Below are 22,770 nucleotides of genomic sequence, written 5' to 3' on the forward strand. Positions count from 1 at the left end.
AACCAGTTCTCATGAATTCAAAATTTGTGTGTTACTACATACAGGGTGTTTCAAAAATGACCGGTATATTTGAAACGGCAATATAAACTAAACGAGCAGCGATAGAAATACACCGTTTGTTGCAATATGCTTGGGACAACAGTACATTTTCAGGCAGACAAACTTTCGAAATTACAGTAGTTACAATTGTCAACAACAGATGGCGCTGCGGTCTGGGAAACTCTATAGTACGATATTTTCCACATATCCACCATGTGTAGCAATAATATGGCGTAGTCTCTGAATGAAATTACCCGAAACCTTTGACAACGTGTCTGGCGGAATGGCTTCACATGCAGACGAGATGTACTGCTTCAGCTGTTCAATTGTTTCTGGATTCTGGCGGTACACCTGGTCTTTCAAGTGTCCCCACAGAAAGAAGTCACAGGGGTTCATGTCTGGCGAGTAGGGAGGCCAATCCACGCCGCCTCCTGTATGTTTCGGATAGCCCAACGCAATCACACGATCATCGAAATATTCATTGAGGAAATTAAAGACGTCGGCCGTGCGATGTGGCCGGGCACCATCTTGCATAAACCACGAGGTGTTCGCAGTGTCGTCTAAGGCAGTTTGTACCGCCACAAATTCACGAAGAATGTCCAGATAGCGTGATGCAGTAATCGTTTCGGATCTGAAAAATGGGCCAATGATTCCTTTGGAAGAAATGGCGGCCCAGACCAGTACTTTTTGAGGATGCAGGGACGATGGGACTGCAACATGGGGCTTTTCGGTTCCCCATATGCGCCAGTTCTGTTTATTGACGAAGCCGTCCAGGTAAAAATAAGCTTCGTCAGTAAACCAAATGCTGCCCACATGCATATCGCCGTCATCAATCCTGTGCACTATATCGTTAGCGAATGTCTCTCGTGCAGCAATGGTAGCGGCGCTGAGGGGTTGCCGTGTTTGAATTTTGTACGGATAGAGGTGTAAACTCTGGCGCATGAGACGAAACGTGGACGTTGGCGTCATTTGGACCGCAGCTGCAACACGGCGAACGGAAACCCGAGGCCGCTGTCGGATCACCTGCTGCACTAGCTGCGCGTTGCCCTCTGTGGTTGCCGTACGTGGTCGCCCTACCTTTCCAGCACGTTCATCCGTCACGTTCCCAGTCCGTTGAAATTTTTCAAACAGATCCTTTATTGTATCGCTTTTCGGTACTTTGGTTACATTAAACCTCCGTTGAAAACTTCGTCTTGTTGCAACAACACTGTGTTCTAGGCGGTGGAATTCCAACACCAGAAAAATCCTCTGTTCGAAGGAATAAACCATGTTGTCCACAGCACACTTGCACGTTGTGAACAGCACACGCTTACAGCAGAAAGATGACGTACAGAATGGCGCACCCACAGACTGCGTTGTCTTCTATATCTTTCACATCACTTGCAGCGCCATCTGTTGTTGAAAATTGTAACTACTGTAATTTCGAAAGTCTGTCCGCCTGAAAATGTACTGTTGTCCCAAGCATATTGCAACAAACGGTGTATTTCTATCGCTGCTCGTTTAGTTTTTATTGCCGTTTCAAATATACCGGTCATTTTTGAAACACCCTGTATCAGTTCTGTGCCACACTGAGTGAAAGTTGAGTTACAGCACCGTCTATGCTATCTGCGAGGTGTTCCTACTTTACGAATGGAAGCCAGTCGTTATGTGAGTTTAGTATAACTCGATTTGATACGTACCATGTGTGTTGTACAGTTTTATGGATGATAATTAAGAACAATGCGTAAGTTTTTGTTCAACGTCTGAGTGTCGCATGAGTTTTTCCCAGGAAAGGGGACAAGGCTTTAATATTGTCATTTTTGATATCAATGAGTTAATCAGTCTCCGTACGTGGAGTGCCAGAGAACGAAATTTTATATGTAACAAAAAAAAGTATCATATTCCATAGAATTGACGGTTATCCACCTAATATACACAGATCAGCCAGAACATTGTGTCCGCCGACCTAGTATCGATATAAAAACGTCGAGGAGACAGCAGCGTCACCTGGCTAGGAATGACTGCTGGTCAGACACACGCACGGTTCAGGTAGTATCAGTGAGCGTGCTGTCCGTGTGTAGAATGAGAAAGGCGCATGATCTACCCGAGTTTGACCGCGAGCAGACTGATGGTTCAAATGGCTCTGAGCACTATGGGACTCAACTGCTGAGGTCATTAGTCCCTTAGAACTTAGAACTAGTTAAACCTAACTAACCTAAGGACATCACAAACATCCATGCCCGAGGCAGGATTCGAACCTGCGACCGTAGCGGTCTTGCGGTTCCAGACTGCAGCGCCTTTAACCGCACGGCCACTTCGGCCGGCAGCAGACTGAAATGGCCTTGATGCTCGACACAAGCATTTCGGAAGGAGGATGCTAAGTTCACCGGACTTGGATACGATGCGACGTCATTATGACGTATACACGGTACATCGAAAACGATAGAAACCGTATATCGACTATTCGACTTTTGTGAACTTTCGAGAGGTTGTGACAGGGTAGCGCTGTGCTCTGCGCCATTCGTTTAAATGTGTTTTGCGTTCCTTGCGTTTAAATCGTGTATTGCACTGTGTTTGTGTCCTGTGCGTTGTTTTTCGTTTGATCGTGTCTAATTATTGTGGCTATCCGCTCATGTTGTGGTGCAATTCGTATTTTGCATAATCTTGTCTTAGCAAATAATACTGCTAACATAAACCACATTGACATGACCAGGTACATGCTAAAACTATTGTGGTTGTATACATGACATAATATACAGTACGTCTGGTTTATCATACCACCATGGAATGTTTTGACACTGAATTCAATCATTTCATACGTCAATCAGTACTAGACACTAACCTTTGGTTAAGATTACATTGAGAAATCCACTTCCCCTCGTATTTCATTTCCGGTCGACGATTTTTCTTCAAGAATGCCTCATATTTTTCTTCTTAAGTTCGAAATTCAATCATTCTCCACACCAGTCATTACTGGACACTAAGGTACCTGTCTCTGCGGTCCGAGTGTAAAATTACTTGGAATTATGGTTGTTAAAGACTATCTTGGGATGGACATGTAAATTACTTAGCTAACGAACTTGCACGAGTTCTCTTTCAGCTATATAAATTAAGAAAAAGAAGTCAGCAAGAGTATGCTGCTACAATCTAATATGTACTGACAAGACCAACTGTATGAAACCATACTAAAATGTTGATAATAAATAAATATTATTTTCGGCATAAGCATTCAATACAACAATCACACAATCTAATCTGGTCGGAACATAAGAAGACTTCACTTTTTTACGAAACGTGTTGTCCGTGGTGTTTTCGAGGCCACGGTCAGGAATATTTCTATTAATATCCAGCTCTTTTATTTTGGCGAAATACATATACGCTGCCACACAGCTGTTTTCAGAATCGCAGGTGTCAAAACAAACCACTAGCTGACGACAGTTTAGAATCTCGAACGTTCGTAAAAGTCGATAGGTGTGTTAATCGACTAAAGCGTATTACGTCATAATGACGTCACATCATATCCAGGTTGGGTGAACTTAGCATCCCCCATTTCGGAAACCGCACGACTTGTCGTGTGATCTTGGAGTACTGCGGTGAGTGTCTTCTATAGGTGATGAAACCACGTCCAGACATCGTGGGGTTGAGCTGTCAGATGTCAGATGTTAGATGTCGTAGGTTGAGCACACTGGTAAATCAAGACAGGCGGTAAACTGTGGCGAAACTAACATCATATTTTAATGGTGGGCAGAGTACAAGTGTGTCTGAATACGTAGTGCACCGAACACTTCCAACGATGGGCTTCTGCAGCCGACGGTTCATGCACGTGCCGATGTTAACACCACGCCATCGGCAACTACGACTGAAATTGGTACGTGGCCATCGGCACTGGACGGTGGGGCAGCGACAGAGCGTTGCATGGTTTCATTAATCCCGATACGTTCTTTACCATGCCGACGTGGGGGCGCGAATCCTTCGTCTTCTAGGAGAACGGCACCTTTGACAGCTGTGCAGAGGGACGGAGACAAGCTGGCGGCGCCTCCATTATGCTCTGGGAATCATTCACGTGGGCATCCATGGGTCCAATGGAGGTCGTGGAAGACACCATGAGGGCCTAGAAGTGTCGCAGACCCTTTCATGCCGATTATGTTTGCCGACGGCAGTGGCATATTTTAAGAAGATAGTGAGCTATGTCACAAGGCCAGGAGTGTGATGGAGTGGTTCAAGGAAACACAGTGGCGAGTTCCAATTGATGCGCTGGTCCGGTTTTACACTAGATGGTCTCGTTAATCTTAGGAGCACACTTCGCTGAATTTCTCGTACGCTTTATTTGGCATGTTGGTAACGCAATTGCTGGGCCCACGTACTTAGTGTGAATCCAACAGTACATGATAAAGGGCGAATCATTCAATAATGTAATTTCAAAAAAGAAAAGGAAAAAAATCGCTTTTAGTTGAGTGTGTAGCGGCCGGTCGGAATGGCCGAGCGGTTCTAGGCGCTACAGTCTGGAACCGCGCGACCACTACGGATGGATGTGTGTGACGGCCTTAAGTTAGTTAGGTTTAAGTAGTTTTAAGTTCTAGGGGACTGATGATCATAGCAGTTAACTCCCATAGTGCTCAGAGTCATTTGAACCATTTTAAGTGTGTAACACAATAGACCACTTGGAAGTTACGAACGAAATTTGCAGAAAGGAACAATGAACATGCTTTGCCACTTTGTCTGGTTGTAGAGAAAACTTTTAACTCAGCTTAAACAAAATCTGTACTGCCAGCCATTGAGAAAAATGTCTTCTTCATGTTTGATGTCGTTGCAGCGATGGAGAGGAGCAATCTGTTGGATTTTTTTTTTTTACCTATTAGGGATTAAATATCTTCGAAGTCAAGACTACAAACAACTGTTATTGTGATTACTAGTTTCAGCTTCACACGAGCCATATTTTGATCATAAAAACAGTCTTGATTAGTGTTAACTGCCATAATGGCTTGACACTTCGTCATAAAGATTCTGAGTGCCAACATTCATGCGGAATCTATATATGGAATAATTTGACATATTGATACAGGACATACATAGGTGGAAAACTGACATATTGTCCGTATAAAATCAATTAGAACGAAGGTGATAAATTAAGGAATTACATCGTTAACGTTTATTGAATGAAACGTTTAATCAGTAATTGTGTTGTCTTATAGCAAAGATCATCGTGAGTAAATGGAAATGAGCGTATGGCATTGTTGGCCGGGAGGCCCCTATTCGGCGGAGTTTGGCCGCCAAGCGCAAGTCTTATTTCATTCGACGCTACATCGGGCGACTTGTGCGCCGGAAGTAAGGATGAAATGATGATGAGGACACCACAACACCCAGTCCCCGAGCGGATAAAATCTCCAACCCGGCCGGAAATAGAACACAGGCCCGCTTGCATGGGAGGCGAACACGTTACCACCCAGCTAAGCAGGCTGACATCATCGTGAGTACGTTATTACAACGTGGTGTATGAAGACAGTGTTGCAGCCGACGACCAGAACAGCAAACAGCTAATCTACTCGTAATATTTGTATAAGGCAGTTACTCTAATCAAGGCTTTTTATTATCTAAAGATAGCTCGTGTGTAGCTGAAACTAGTAATCGCAATAAAATTTGCCTGCGATCTTGACTGCGATGATTTTTAATTCCATGTATAAAAGAACGTCTTAGTTGTGAGACAAGTTTTTTGATTCACAGGGAACGAAAGGTTATCTACAGCTTGTATAGAAACCAGTTGCGAGAGTCGATGAAAGGGTGACGACAAGAGAGTGTGACCGAGTTGTAGCCTGTCCTCTATGTTATTCAGTCTGAACACTGAGCAAGCAGCAAAGGAAACCAAGGAGAAATTTAGAAAGAGTATTAAACTGCATGGAGAAAAATTAAAAATTTGCCGACGACATTAGGACGACGACCTAGTTTTTCTAATCGGGCTGCAATGCGTCTCTGGAAGCTCGCCCGTTGTCGGCATCTGTAGTCTGTCAACACACATGCCGTTGCAGAGCCACTGACACACATTCCACCGGCAGTCAGCTTTTGCGTGGCCTAATCCCGCCCAGCGCTGCACTGCTGGTTCTAACAAGGGACTGCTTTGACCTCGAACACATGGAATCGCACGAATCAGTGCTAGACTACCAACAGCGGTCTGTGTCATTTCCACGCAAAACTCCACACTTATCTGCTAGTGCCGTCAAATTGTTGCATGTTGCAGCTGCACTAACAAATGCTCGAGTTTCGTAAATGGTATAGCTGCAGTACGGCTGTGTCTCCTGGAGTGATTGCAAGCAGGCTACTGCGTAAACTGTGTACAGTGCTATCATGAAGTGAATTAATGCTACGAATGTAGTCCAAATATTAGGGACGAAGTTGTGACGAGCTGAATGTGGAAGTGAAATCGGAGTAGTGGGTACAGAGTTCGTGGATATATTAAACAACATAATAGTTCGGAAACATAATGCGGCCGAAGCAGAAATACATGATGTTGCGCTGGGCCGACAGATTGATTTTGAAGGACAGAAAGAAGCTGAACTTGAAGATGGCAGTTCAAGCAGTGTACGATGTCTATTGCCAGAGCAACAGGAACAGTCCAGTCAACGAGAATACGAATTATCTCCACCCACGCTGTGAAGGCCTAGTGTATTAGAAGATACTGATGACATCGTACTGGGAGAGCGTTTATGAAGACTATTACAATCGTGGCTTCAGTGTTTGTAGCAAACTAATGAGGCGCTGTAATTGCATTAAAAGTATATGAAATTGAAAATTAATTATAAATTACGCGTCTAGCAAAAGTAGGACAGGAGCTAGTTTCAAAGGAAACAGACTGTCGCAATTACAAACTATAAAAGAACATGTAATGTGACAATTTGGTAGAGCAAAGTCGTATGAATGTACAGTTCACTATTGGCGTCAAAGAATGTGGGGACTAGAAGCGTCTAAAATGTTTCGCATGGGCATTTTCAAAGCTTCGATTTCTTTTATCGACAATGTTATGGCTGAATACGGCACTTCATTCAAGATTATTACTACATTTGGCACACGTAAGGACACAGAAGACAACAGCAGTATACGTCAGAAGGCCCAAGAGTTTGTGGAGAGCCGGCCGGAGTGGCCGAGCGGTTCTAGGCGCTTCAGTCTGGAACCGCGCGACCGCTACGGTCGCAGGTTCAAATCCTGCCTCGGGCATGGATGTGTGTGATGTCCTTAGGTTAGTTAGGTTTAAGTAGTTCTAAGTTCTAGGGGACTGATGACCTCAGATGTTAAGTCCCATAGTACTCGGAGCCATTTTTTAACCACTTCATCTAAATCCCACATCTGCACTATCAGGACTAATATAAGCACTATCAGGTGTGTAAGATACGTGTGTTTTGCGCTGTTATAATTACTTTTAAGCAGAGGGTTTTTGGCGCTGTTGGTTGTAAATATAGTGATACACTGACAACGTTAAATTATATATCATTTCCCTCCTGTGGTATTGATATCCTGTTCCTTTGTTTCTCTCTATGGAAATGTCACATGTGGTACAATGCAATGTTTTGCATGGAAATGATCCAGACTAGTGTTTTCTTTATGACTGGGTGTTATTCTAAGCTTAGTTTGTTGTGTTTCTGAGTATTCAAGGTCAAAAGTGTCCCTTGTAAGTCTCGTTTAACACTTTACCCCTTTACAAACCAACGGTTGGGTGAACTTGATAGAACAAATTTGGAAGCAGGTCTCAGATTCCATTATAATAGTAATAAAACAATGGACACAATGAAAATAAAATAATACAAAACATTACAGGCTCATAGAACCAGTGTGTGCTGGTGTAAGGTGTCGCCAGCACTCCGATCGGCAAAGAGACTGCAACAAAATCGATAGGCACTGGAGCAAGCGAGCCTATCAGGAGAGAGGTCAAAGACAGTCTCGCAAGAAAACAGCCGCCAACGCCCTCTCGACCGCCTGTACTTAGGTCGCTGCCGCAGACTGGAGGACCCAGTCAGTCACCCATTGAGTCAACGAGTTGAGTCATCAGTCGCAGCCCAGTGGGAATCACAGTTCCAGTTAGCTCAGCCTTAGCTCAGTCAGTACCTGGCGACCCGAGTAGTGTGCATAGCGGGACTTTTACTTCACTGGCAGTGAGGCTGACATGGACTGTTAAGGAAGAGCTTGTACCACAACACAAGGACTACCTCAAGATAAGTAAATTCATGTTCTTGCGAATAAAGAATCCTGTTAGTACATGTGTGCAGTTTGTGTTACAGACAGAGGATACCGGCCACCAAACAACATTCTCCCCTTGCTTCCCATGGTACAAGCCTACAGTAATAACGAGGCGACACCAAACGGTTGATGTGGTTTTGTATCTAGGACAGTAGCAAACAATGACTGGATGATGAGAAAAGAAGCAACCTGAATAGTGAAAGCAGCCTCAGGTCCTTTTGGTTAACGAAATAGGAGGGCGTACTGAAAAGTAATGCCTCTGAATTTTTTGTTCTGTTGTCAATGTTGGTTGAGGTATTACGTGTCATGTATATTAGTCAGTCGACTTTCCCGCTTCACTGCCGCAAGCTGCAACATTCTACCGCTATAGGTTACCGGACTGTAGCTTGTAATATGGCGGTGTGTAACGTAACTGTATCGCTGCATGAGAAACAGCATGCTGTAATCGTGTTTCTAACCGCAGAAATTGTGTTCCAATTGAAATCCATACAGCGTTTTATCGACAGCAGTTATGTGCGGCGTTGGGCTATTCGTGCTGGTCATGAAGGAAACGGTGGGGCTAACCTCACCGTGTGTGACAGAGCTCGGAGTGGCCACATCCGATTTTCATCTGTTTACAAAACTGAAAGAACACTTTCGACGACTTTGATAGTGATGAAGTGGCGGAAGAAGATATGTTGTGGCTCCATCTACAGTGAAGATATGGACAAACTAGTCTCTTGTTGGGAGAAAAGTGTTCGTCAACAGTGTGACTGTATTGAGAAATAAATATGTAGATACGAAGAATTAAGAGGCATTACTTATCAACATGTCGTCGCCATATCCAAAACGGAGATTCAACTGCAACTGAAACAAAAAGCGTATAGTCAGTTACTGACTCTTAATGAGGAGTGCTGTTCCGAAACTATGGCATCCTCAGTGATCAATGCAGATTTTTGCGTATTGAGAAGGAATAAGAGAATCGAGAAAACATAATGATGAGACCTATACATTTCACAACCTAGCGCTTTTGTTAACAGACCTTGGTGTAGTACTAAGTAACTGTTACCTCCATCCATTGCTGATAAATAAGTACTTCCCACTCTGTGAAATACAAATATAAGTTGAGAATTGTCATTATGACTCCAAAGACAAGCAGTAGAAATTCAGTGCATAGATACCAGTACAGTTTCTTGTGGCACTGGGTAAGTAGGCTGTTTAGGTTTTTATGTTGGTAACGCCACGTAGCGCTCTGTATGAAAATCACTGACTGTGCTGTGTGCAATCTGTGGCTGGTTGGCATTGTTGGAATATTCGCAATTGTAGTGTTGGGCAGTTGGATGGGAACAGCGCTTAGCGTTACGCAGTTGGAGGTGAGCCGCCAGCAGTGGTGGATGTGGAGAGAGAGATGGCAGAGTTTTGAGAAGTTACTATAAGCAAACGATCTGGACGTTTGTCCGCCATAAGAAGGAAATTTGTAAGGAGGGATGTCATGAATTGATAGATGTATATATGATGACTTTTGAACACTATTAAGGTAAATAAATTGTTTGTGCTCCTTCAAAATCTTTCATTTTCTAACTATGCCTATCAGTAGTTAGTGCCTTCAGTAGTTAGAATCTTTTATTTACCTGGCAGTATCGGTGCTCGCTGTATTACAGTAGTTCGAGTAACGAAGATTTTTGTGAGGTAAGTGAATCATGAAAGCTATAGGTTATTGTTAGTCAGGGCCATTCTTTTGTAGGGATTATAGAAAGTCAGATTGCGTTACGCTAAAAATATTGTGTGTCAGTTTAGTGATGATCAGAATAAGTAAAGAGAAAACTGTTTCAATACGTTGAGTTTTGCTCAGCTGTTTGAAAATCAAATGACGTAGAAGTTTACCAACACAGTCATTCATAATTTTTCAAAGGGGACGTTTCAACTGATTATACCTATTCGGAACGTGACTAAATCAGTTTCGTACTCTTACTTCGGTTGCCAAAGCTAAATACAAATCGGCATCCCAGAACACTATATGGTACTCCTTGACCGAAATCAGTATTTCGACTACCTACGTTATCTTCTGTTACTACTCTGGGATTCACAATTAAGTACATCGTAGAGGAAGGTATTTCTCTATCGTTCCACTCTGGAACAGCGCGAGGGAAAAACGAATGCTTAAGTCATTCCATGCGAGCACTTATTTCTCTTATTTTATTATGATGATGATTTCTCCCTTTGTAGGTAGTCACCAACAAAATATTTTTGCACTCGGAGGAATCTGGTAATTGAAATTTCACGGCTTTGTTTTAATGATTGCCACTCCAATTCGCGTATCACATTCGTGACAACCTCTCCCCTATTTCGCGACAGTACAAAACGGGCTGCCCTTCCTTGAATTTTTCGATATGCTTCGTCAATCCCACACGGCGCAGCAGTACTAAAGAAGAGGACGGACAAGCGTAGTGCAGGCATTTTCTTTAGTAAACCTTTTCCATTTTCTAAGTGCTCTGGCCAAAAATTGCAGCCTTTTGTTTGCTTCCCCCACCGAGATATCTGTGTGATCGTTCCAGTTTAAGTTATTCATAATTGTAATCCCTAAGTATTTGGAAAAAATTCACAGCCTTTAGATTCGTGTGATTTATCGTGTGATTTATCGTGTGACTGAAATTTAGGGAATTCCTTTTAATACTCGTGTGGATGATTTAAAGAGTTAATCGCTGCCTTCAGCACCGTACAGGCATCTTGTATAAATCATTTCGCAATTAGCTTTTATCACATGAAGACTTTATAAGACAGTAAATGACACCATCATCTGGAACAACGTATTATCTGCCAAATCGTTTATGTTGATCAGGGACAGCAGAGATCCTGCGACACTTCCCTGGAGGACGCCACATATTACTTCTCTTTTACTTGATGGCTTTCCGTCAGTTACTACTAACTGTGACCGTTGTGACAGCATACCACGAATCCGGTAGCACAACTGAGACGATACTCCCATATGCACGCAATTTAATTAGAAGTCGCTTGTGAGAAACGGTGTTAAAAGCCTTCTGGAAATCTAAAAATGTGGGATCCATTTGACATCCCCTGTCGACGGCACTCATTAGTTCGTGACAATAAAGAGATAGCTGTGTTTCACAAGAACGATATTTTCTGAATTCACGTTGGCTAATAGTCAATAAGTCGTTTTCTTCGAGGTAATTGGTAACATTCGAAAAGTAGATGTTTCCAGAATCCTATTACAGATCGACGTTAGTGTGTAACATTTCTTCTGAGTCTCTGTTTTACTACTGAGATTACTGGCGTTTCCTGTAAAATCATAAGGTGCTTAATTGTTCTGTGTGTGATACTGGTGTATACTATTCGAAGTGTCTCAGTAAATAAATGAGTAAAAAATTTCTTTTGGCGTATCCTCGATTTGGCCTTAGTCCTTCCACTACAGCAGCCGTGTCCTGCGTACCTGTGGTATCAATCACTTCAATCTTTCGCTTGCTTATTGTCATTCCATACAGGTTACAGAAAAACATTTCCCATCTACTGACAACCTTCTTTTATTGGTTCAAATGGCTCTGAGCACTATGGGACTTAACTTCTAAGTTCATCAGTCCCCTAGAACTTAGAACTACTTAGACCTAACTAACCTAAGGACATCACACACATCCATGCCCGAGGCAGGATTCGAACCTGCAACCGTAGCGGTCGCGAGGTTCCAGACTGTAGCGCCTAGAACCGCTCGGCCACACCGGCCGGCCTTCTTTTATTTTCTGTGAGCATTAGTATTGGTCCCCACCTTATTAGGTTGGCAAACTTCGTAAGTATATTCTTGGATGTAAGCATTTAATTTAAGAGGAGAGAGAGTACATCCTTGTCTCACGCCTTTTCTAATTTTTTCTTCTTGTCCCTGATGAAAAAACCTAATCTCAGCCTCTTCCTTGCAATAGAAACTGAGTGTCACCCACATATCTTTGTACTTCAGACCTGCTTTCTTCAGTACTCTGAACAAATCTTGTCAGATAATATTATTAAATGCTTTTTCTAGGTCTACAAAGGCAATATAAGTTGATTCATTTTTCTGTATTTGCTTTCCGGTAAGAAGATTAAGTGTCAGAATCGCCTCTTCTGTCCAGAATCCCCTCCTGAGTCGAAACTACTGATCTTCACTCAGTATAGCCTTCACCTCTTCAGTCGCCCTCATAATTATCCCTATGACATCTCCAGGTGGTGACTCCAAAAGATACAGACAAGGTGAAGGTAAACAATCCCAGTTTTAAAACAGTCATTTGGAATAGAGAGTATGTTACAAAATTATTATTAGATTCCGCAAGAAAAGTAATTTTCTCAACTTATCAATAAACATTTGTGAAAGTACAGCTAGTAATATAATAACCTTGATGGAAGAACATCCGCAATTGAGCATTATACCAGGGGTTGAAAATACGGCTTCAGTTGTAAATTTCTGTCATTTCGCGACAAGTTTCGGGCTCTCATAAGCGCATCCTCAGGTGTCGCAACTGTGCTGTGGCCCCCTAGCGCCGCGGTCGACGTGTACCGGCCCAGTTGCGACACCTGAGGAGGGGCTTACGAGAGCCCGAAACCGGTCGTGAAATGACAGAAATTTACAACTGAAGCCGTATTTTCAACCCCTGGTATAATGCTCAATTGCGGATGTTCTTCCGAAATTTACAACTGAAGCCGTATTTTCAACCTCTGGTAAGAATATAATGTTGATGTTGTTAGTGTCATTGCTAGACCGCCTCAGAGACTTACAATTATCGGTTGAATTGAAAAGGATGAAAAAAAGTGCATATAATGACCAGCTTTTACAAATTTTGAGTAAGAAAAAAATACTTGATTGTAAAATGCGAATGTTGGTTCGAAGATCAAATCATTGAAACACCTTGAACACCTTGTTAGTTGCTGCAAGTAGCGATTCATTCATTTCTCTCAACGCCTTGCTTTTACCTGCACTTTAACTGCGGAGAATTTGCGCAGAGGGGCAACATACTTTATAGCGTGTATTATCGCTCTCATCATCTCATACACGCTCGTTAATGCCTGAGTTTTGTCAGACGAATACCTTACGTCAGATGCAATTACACAGGAACTGCAACAAATGAGAAATTAGTTTTCATCTGGCCATCTCTCATACGTATATGAGCGTAATAGCCCTTTGTAATTACGCTGCACCCGACAACGAGATTGTAATCTCGTTGACATATACTTTACAGGATAAATGAGCCATAATGTGAGAGCATTGCGAATGGCAAGTGTTTCTCTTATTAACATTAACTACTTCCAACATGTGTAGAGCTAGCGACCATCGCACAGTTAACAAAGTAATAAGAGATTTTCAAAGTACTATGACTACGCACAGATCATTGATGAAACTTGGATTCCTGGGGTGATAACCGACTCACAAAACTAGTTTTTACTGAACAGCATCACAGAGTATCGGCATCGATTAATTTGTCTGCTCATCTACTCGATATTTAAGACAAACTCAGGTTTTTTAAAAAAATCTTTTCATAATTATTATGTTTGAATAGGCACGAGAATGCCTGTTGTTACCTGGCTTTTTACTACTGAATTAATTAGTAAGGATCATGAATAATATCTCTATTTATGATAATTTCCTACTAAACGCAGTCATTGAGATACTGTACATTCTCATCCAGTTTCTTCACGTTTTTTTCGATTTACTTAACGTTAATGCCAGAATGTTTCCTCCAACAAAACTACGGTCGATTTTCCATTCCAAGCCTTCTCCAACTGAGCTGTTCCTCCGTCTTTGATACGGCCGTTGGCAGAATAAGTGTTATTTCTTATGCCAGAAATATTCTGCTGCCATTGCTGATGATTTTTATCAAAAATTTAAGCAGTGGTGGAATTCGAACCCGAAACCGAGGACATTTTGATTACTAGTGAAAGACACTAGCTAGCCCTTGCCACTCGAGTGCTCTTCAGGGTGGATAAATACAGAAATGGTGAAACATTAAGATGGTGGTTTTTAAGGGGAGGTTTACTATCTTTGGCCCGAAAAAAGCATGTTCTTTTAGAATTTTTATCTCGGTATGTGTTATCGATATCAAAGTCAAATTTGGTCAAAATGTTTATTGATATTTCCTCTACAAACGGGAATTTTTTCGACCGGAAATATCGAAGACCAAAGGCGTATGTACCGTCGGAACGAAATAAAATTTCGATGTAGACTTTCACGAGCGGTACAACACAGGTCAGCCGGCTCGTCTGAAATCAAAATTGAGTTGACGTTAGCGAAGTATATAAGATTGTTTAGGAGCTGTATCTCGCTTAAATTATTTGGACCATAGGAAACAAAATGGCAGCTATTTGAAGAAAAAAGGTTTTTTTCATCGATTTTTCGACTTCGTGGGCCAAGCAAAAATATTTACAGTTGATGGATCGGAATAAAAGTGGTACAACTCCCAGACAATTTATTTAGCTTCGTCGGAAACAAAGAACCATGCCAATCGGTTCAGTAGATTTGAAGTTAGCATACCGCGCGCTAAAAAAACGTCATTTCGAGAAAAACGCGTTTAAAGTTTTGACTATATATAAATGCAATATTATGGAACGTATGTTCAGTCTGCTATTCCGGGTCCATAAACTAGTCCTTCCTCTTCCTCATAGAGGGCGTTCTGCTCGATCTGGGCCGTCCTGCGCTGCTCCAGAGCCGCTCGTACGGGCGGTGACATGCGGTTTTCGGCCGCTTGAATCCGGTGGTCGTCCGAATGCTTGGCGAACTGTGCCGAATAGAGTCCCAGGATGACGTCCATCGTTGTCATGGTCTTGAATATTGCTGAATACCCTTCGTTGAAGCTGCTTACTGCCAGGAAAGTCGCAAACTCCACAGTCTTCACATCAGAATGCAAATGCTTGGGGGTTAACTTCCAAACATACGCGTTCAAACTTTCATTTGAATTTTGTGTGTTTCCTCCCAAGCACCGGTACAATAACTCGTCCTCTGAAAGAATAAAAACTGGTGCGTGAAAAAGGCTGATTTCAGGGAGGTGCATTTTTTTGTTCAACCGCGAAGAATAAACATTTCCGTTCCGTATTCGCAAAAACCGTTTCAGGGGTGGATTCTAAACACTTTTATGGATCCAAAAATGCAATTGAAAAAAAAATCGATATTTTTGAAATAAAAGATAGTAAATCTCCCCATAATGCTCCAGGTGTTCTACAAAGTCCCTCTCCACATGCTAGAATACAGAGAACGTTCGCGCAACCATTTGAAAGTGTCAGATATATCCTTCTTCGGTGTTTTGTTCAGGTCTCGTATTACACTAGCTTCAAAGTCAGTCATTCCGCCAAGTGTGGACTCTTCATCTGAATATCAGGTTCGTACTGATAACACAAAGTCTCGTCACCCATGACGATTTTTTCTAGAAAAGAATTGTCTGCATTTTGCTTTTCAATGAAGGGGCGACAGGCGTCTACGTGCCATTGTTTTCTGTTCGAGAGCGAAGGAATGCTCTCTGAATACACTTTTCTGAGGAAGTCTTGAACGCTTGATTTAGAGATGTTGCTTCATTGCGATTTGTGACTCAACAACTTATACGAACTACGATCGCACGTCCACTACTTAACACTGCCAGATCACAACTGATAAAATGCACATCTGTTGTTTACAGGTGTTAGTTCAAGCCACCGTAGTTACTGAGCTTACGTCGCTTATACGCTCGGAGTAAAGTGGTATTGCAACTTTTTCTACAGAAGGCCTACGAGTATGTACACATTTTATAGATATTTATAAATCTAACATGAGTATCTGTCACTTATACACTGACGGAAAAACACTGCAACACTAAGAAGGACGTATGTGACACACGAAAGTTGTTAGTTGTGTTCCTATATCAGAAGGCTTACGTCTCTTCAAATTTCGCGCCAGCCGCAAAAGAGTGGCGCTGTAATGGTGGTGAGATTTAGTTATCTTTGAGCTCGGACGTGGGGAGTTGATGTTAGTCAAGAATGCCTTTAAAGCAACAAAGACGCTACTATCACGAGGTCGTGTAATAGGTCTATCAGGAGCTCGATGTCCCTTGTGCGACACTGCGCAAAGACTTGGCAGGACAGGAGCCAGTGTGACTGACAGCTGGCAGCGGTGGTCACGACAACGTACGGTCGCAAGGAGAGCGGGCTCCGGACGGCCACGTGGCAAAACCGAGAGGGAAGACCATCGTGTTCGGTGTACGGCTCTGGTGCATAGTACTGCATCTGCAGCAGCTATCTGAGCAGTAGTTGGCACCACAGTGACACAAAGAACTGTTACAGATCGGTTACGTCAAGAACAGCTCCGAGCCACACGCCCTGTGGCGTGCGTTCCACTGACCTCAGATCACTGCCATCTGCGACTTGGGTGGTGTCGAGCAAGAGCTCATTGGAGGGCAAGATGGAGGTCTGCTCCGTTCTCTGATGAAAGCTAGTTCTGTATCGGTGCCAGTGATGACCGTGTGTTGGTTAGGAGGGGTCCGTTGAGGACCTGCAGCCAACCTGTCCGTGTGCTAGACAAACTGGACCTACATCTGGAGTTAAGGTCTGGGGTGCGAGTTTGTACGACATCAGGAGCATTCTCGTGGATATTCCACATACTTGACTGCAAATTTTTAAGTCAGTCTGGTGACTGAACCTGTTGCGCTGCCATTCATGAATGGCATTCCAGGGGGTGTCTTCCAACAGGACAACGCTCGCACGAATACTGCAGTTGTAACACAACTTGCTCTAATCAGTGTTGACATGTTGCCTTGGCCTACTCGATCACCGGACCTGTCTCCAGTCGAGCACACAAGAGACATAATAGGACGACAACTCCAGCGTCATCCACAAAGAGCATTACACGCCCCTGTACTGCTCGACCTAGCGCATCAGGTATCGAGCTCCATTCCACAAACTGACACCCGGCACTTCTACAGCACGTTACATGCACGTTTGTATGCCAGTATTCAACATCCTGGTGGTTACACCGGTTATTAACGTACCAACATTTCACATTTTAAATGGCTTATTTCGCGCTTACATTAATCTGTAATCTTGCAAATGTTAATCACTTAAATATGTTACCTAGAGAAATATATTCCCGAAATTTAATTACTCCACACTACTTATTTTTTGGTGTTACGATTTTTTTCCGTCTGTGTTCCAGTGAGGCAAAAAAGCATTGAGGCAACCATCTCACCGACACACCAGGCTGAAGGTTCCCGTTTGGTAAAATGCCGTGTCCTGCTGTGTAAAGAAGTCCATAACTGATTGCTGCACATCCTCGTCCGACAGGGATCGTCGACCCTTCAAGCCCTTTTTTAAGGGACCGAAGGCGTGATAATCGGATGGGGAGAGATCATGACTGTAGGGCGGATGCCCCGTCTCTCCCTGTGTCTGTGGTAGATGAGGCTGGGCTTCCACATCGACCGGCGTCTTGTGTCGAATCACGACCAGTACACAACTTGGCATATCGATGGTTTTCGACAGACATGTTGCCCCATACATATTCTTTATTCTCCGCTGGATATCTAACGGTGTTTGTCCTTCGGCAGCCAAGAGAAGAATAACGGCACGTTGGTTTTATTTGGATGCATTTGGTAATAACGTTGCCATAGTTCAAGGTTCTGCATTTACTGCACACATGTCGGAAACAAATGAATGCCACAGTAATGCCTCGCCTAAATGTCGGCATTTTTATACGCGCAATGGAGTCGCACTACGTTGCATGTACGGTGCAGAAACGCTTTGAAACGGAAACTTTTTGACTGCCTCTTATACATGCACCCATTATCTTGCAGATTATTCTGTTAGTCACTAGTTGCACACACTGACAGGCGCTTACTACCTCACTGAAATCACAAATTGACGACTGAACTGATAATTCCATATAAACTGGACTGTTTTGTAACATCGCAGTAAAGCAAAAGTTGTAACAATAAATTGGATCTGTGTGGTAAAAGCAGACTCGAAAAAGCAAGGATAACACAACTTGAGATACAAAACAGGAGAATATTTAGATAGTAAATTCACGACTGGGCAGTTGGTCTGAAGAAAAAACTAAAGAAGACTAGAACAACTTGGTCTGGTAAACTGGAAGGGGTTCATTCTGAGATAATGAAAGTAATGTGGGCACAAAGGAAAGCTAAAAAAAACTCTGAATATGCCCCATGTGGAAAACTGTGTGGTCCAGAAGGCCCAGATTTATAGTAAAACAGAGGAAGCCACATGGACCATTAAGCCCCAAGTGTAGACTAGCCTAATGTAATCATCTGACTTAACAGTGTATCAAAGTGTATATGCACTACACATTCAAATGCAATGCTATCACACACGCTTACACATTCACATGCATCCACATACACACACACACACACACACACACACACACACACACACACACACACACACACATATATATATATATAAATTGGATTTTAGTGGTTTAAGTGCAGATATTTCTATTGATGACTGCAGACAGTGTAGTACCGAACAACATTACATCGGTACATCGGTATTTACTGCATTTGAAGGCTAACAATGATAGCTATTATCAGTAGTATATTTTAGGTTGGTCAGTACCTCCAAGAGTATGTGTGGCACAAAAAGCTATTAATGATTATTTTCCCCTGGGCAGCTGTTCAAGTATTAAAGTGTGGACAAGTGGGCACAAAACAAATAATCTTTACTGACAGGTGTAGTCCACTTTATGACGCAGTTACAACCATACATATATCATTAGGTAATAAATTATGTGATGTGTTTGTGGAAAGACTGTTACACGCAGAGAAAAAACAACTAACACACTGAAGCAAGTACATATTAAATACCAGTTACCGTGATATCTATACCTATACCCCTATCACCCGGTATACAAATGACTGCATTCCATTTGAATGTGTAGTGCATAGATTTTTAGATGTACTGTTTGATGCCAGATGATTACATTAGACTAGTCTATGCTTTAGGCTTGATGGTTAATGTGGCTTCCCCTGTTTTACTAGCTTTATTCATCATACACATACAAAGACATACAAAATTGTAAGTTATACACCGAAGTTACGATCGATTATCCTAACTCGGAAGCAATATCGTATGAAAACAAACATCAGCTGATTTAATTGTCAGTTTATAACATGAGTGTGGTGTAACAGTATGCTGGTATGCTCAACAGAGCAATGGACTGTAAATTTGTGCATTTAGTGTGTAATACAAAGATGTACAAAATAATAGATGCTTATGTATGTGTCAGCTACTGATCATAGATTTGTGTGTACCTATACCACATACACACACATATATGTTTTGCTTAATACCTTTAATATCTTTTTATCTATTTAATCGAGATCATGCAACTTAAAAGAATTGTGTACTTGATGCCAAGGAATCTTCCTTTAACATTATGCAATGGTATCCATGAGTATCCTTAATATACAATCGTTCATCTCTATTATTTTGACTTACATTATTTCTTATGTATTTTTGTTAATATGTGACACGAAGATGATCATTTGATGGGAACCGTTTGACTCCATGTTACAGCTGCTGTTGGTGGTTGTTTGTTTCTGTTCCTTAATTATCTTCTATATTATGTATAGGAGGATGCTCAGGCTGTAGTTTTTTGTTTTTTGTCTGCCTCCTACAAACTTAATCAGAATATATACTTAAATGTTCCAGTTGGTGGAACTCTCTTCTTCCACCAACATTCTGTAAATAATATTGAAACAGCACAATCCCCAGATGCATTTCTTTCCATTATATTTAGAATGGCTTCACTCACTCATTTGGCATTGGTTCAGGAGTATCAGTTTTTTGTATCAGCTACATTGTCTGTGTTGAATATTTTGATTATACAACGCTTAAAGAAGTCACAGAATACTTGTGAAATTTTGTCTATGTTGTCAGTAACGATGCAATCTCCAATCTTAACGAATGTAATATTATTTCGACCTAACATTTATTTCTCCCTGGTTTTGTTCATACTAATACTGTGTTAAATTTTTTATCATATAAAACTTTCATTGTACCATTTCATAATCTCCCAAAAGTATCCCAAGATAGTTATGTTGTTAATTCAAATTAAGCCGTTCTCATGTATCATTTATGGCCATACCTTTGAGGCTGACCTTATCCTTAGCTATTGGGGATGCCACAACAACTTTCTGAATTCCTGTGGAAGGGGTATTTCGCAGCTTGAAGATGACGATTCGGTGTTTTTGCAGTAGTCTCAGCAGTCATGGTTGGATCTTTCTAGGTTGCCTTAAGGGCCACTAATTTTCCCTTTAACGCAGTATTCTCCAGTACCTATTAAAAGCCATCGTATATGCAACACTTTGCAGAAGATTGCTGTTAGAAGGAACAGAAAATGGACACTGAAACAGCCTATATTCTGCTCCTGATCCTGAGGCTGAAAGACCTGAAATAAATAGCCATCCACTGGGTGGCATCTGCATCTATATAGTGCACATACATTTCGACCTGATCCCTACGAACTCCAAAATCTGCAAAAGGTTTGCTTTGTATTTTCAGGCCAATAAACTTCTTGTTTTGAGGTAAGCTGTCCGCAGCCATATAAAGTCATCTGAAATCAGCCACATTTTGTATCTTGTTCTCCACTATGACGATTTCCCCTTTTGCCGACCATTGGAATCCTCCAAGGTGTAGAGATTGTTGCATGGCATGAGTGTAGGGGTTGTCTACATAAAAGTAAAGGATGTAATTTAAATTATCAGATGACCTGTACCCCTCCTCACTCAATCGCGTGTTATTTACCTTAGCATAATTGTGCTCACAGTGGCAAAGAACCCAACAAATCCCGCATTCGAAGGAGAACAGTATAAACATCAGCCAACAGTTCGATGCTGACATCTGTTCTTCTTAACACGATCCTATAAAAGTCCAGGTGCAGCAAAATAGAAAGGAAAATCCAAAAAGTATGTGCCCAGGCATACACTCTGCAATTTCTCAATTATTTCTGCAGGCAGGTGTACATCAGAATTCTTGTACAGTCTAGAATATTTCCTTAAATCAGAGATGCAGAACTCCAGTCAAATATTCACCACACGCTTCCATATTGTATATCCATTTCAGCAGGCTGTTTTATGATGTCTCTCCTTCAAGTTCAGGTATTCGTAAAGGACGACTCCCTTCTTTGTCACAAGCTGAAACTTTCCATCACTGGGAAGTGCATATACCGGGTGCTACCGTGACAGGTGAGAGGTACGCTGATATGTTACAGAATCGCATCATCCCCAGCCTGGCTGATAAACACCTGCTGGAACGTACGATGTATATGCAGGATGGGGCTCCACCACATATTGCAAGACGCGTGAAAGATCTCTTGTGCGCGTCGTTTGGTAATGATCGTGTGCTCAGCCGCCACTTTCGTCATGCTTGGCCTCCCAGGTCCCCAGACCTCAGTCCGTGCGATTATTGTCTTTGCGGTTACCTGAAGTCGCAAGTGTATCGTGATCGACCGACATCTCTAGGGATGCTGAAAGACAACATCCGTAGCCAATGCCTCACCATAACTCTGGACATGCTGTACAGTGCTGTTCACAACATTATTCCTCGACTACAGCTATTGTTGAGAAATGATGGTGGACATATTGAGCATTTCCTGCAAAGAACATCACCTTTGCTTTGTCTTACTTTGTTATGCTAATTATTGCTATTCTGATCAGATGAAGCGCCATCTGTCGGACATTTTTTGAACTTTTGCATTATTTTGGTTCTAATAAAACACCACGTCATTCCAAGCATGTGTGTCAATTTGTACCTCTCTATCTACATTATTCCGGGTTGGAACTTTAATAGTGGCAACTATTTATTTACAGGTCATACAAAATAGATAAGTGTTTCAAAGTTTTACTGACCTTCAAAGTAGTCACCACCATAACCCATTGCCAGCGATGTGGAAGTCGTAGGATACTCTTAGCAGTGCCAATTGTGTTGACAGTTCAAGCGGTGCGGTCTATTGCCTGAAGAATTTGTAGCAGTTCTGAAGCGAATGCCGTGAAGTGTTGCCTTCAGTTTCGAAATCGAGTTGAACTCACGAGGGCTTAAGTCAGGGGAGTGCAGTAGGTGGTATAGCACTTAGCAGCCCCATCAGTCAAACAAATCAGTAACAGCTTGCACTGTACGTGCTTGAGCATTATCCTGCAAAATGATGGTCAGGTCCTGTGTCATCACTTCTGTCTCTAAGCTGCTCGTAGGTTGTGTTCCAAAAATGAACAGCATACAGACAGAATGAAAACAGAAATGATAACTTCAAGGATCTACGTTCCCACATATGAGTGTTTTCCGTGGAGTACTTTCCAAGCTGTATTCTTTTGACTATTTAGTGGTGTCCCACAGCCTTCCAGCCCCGAATGTTTCTTTGCTCTTCAGGTCAGCTGCTTTCCGCTATAAGTGTTTTACCCATGCCCAGTGGGCATCAGACTTTTCGTATCTCTCCAGGAGATCGCCTGCCGAAATGATGTTGTGAAGGTCCCATGAAACAGCGAGTTTCGAGGCCCCATCACATGGCCCCAGTAACTGTTCCCACATGCAGAAATGTTTGATAGAAAA

The sequence above is a fragment of the Schistocerca cancellata genome, chromosome 7 (genome assembly GCF_023864275.1).
Source record: "Schistocerca cancellata isolate TAMUIC-IGC-003103 chromosome 7, iqSchCanc2.1, whole genome shotgun sequence".
NCBI classification, from domain to species: Eukaryota; Metazoa; Arthropoda; class Insecta; order Orthoptera; family Acrididae; genus Schistocerca; species Schistocerca cancellata.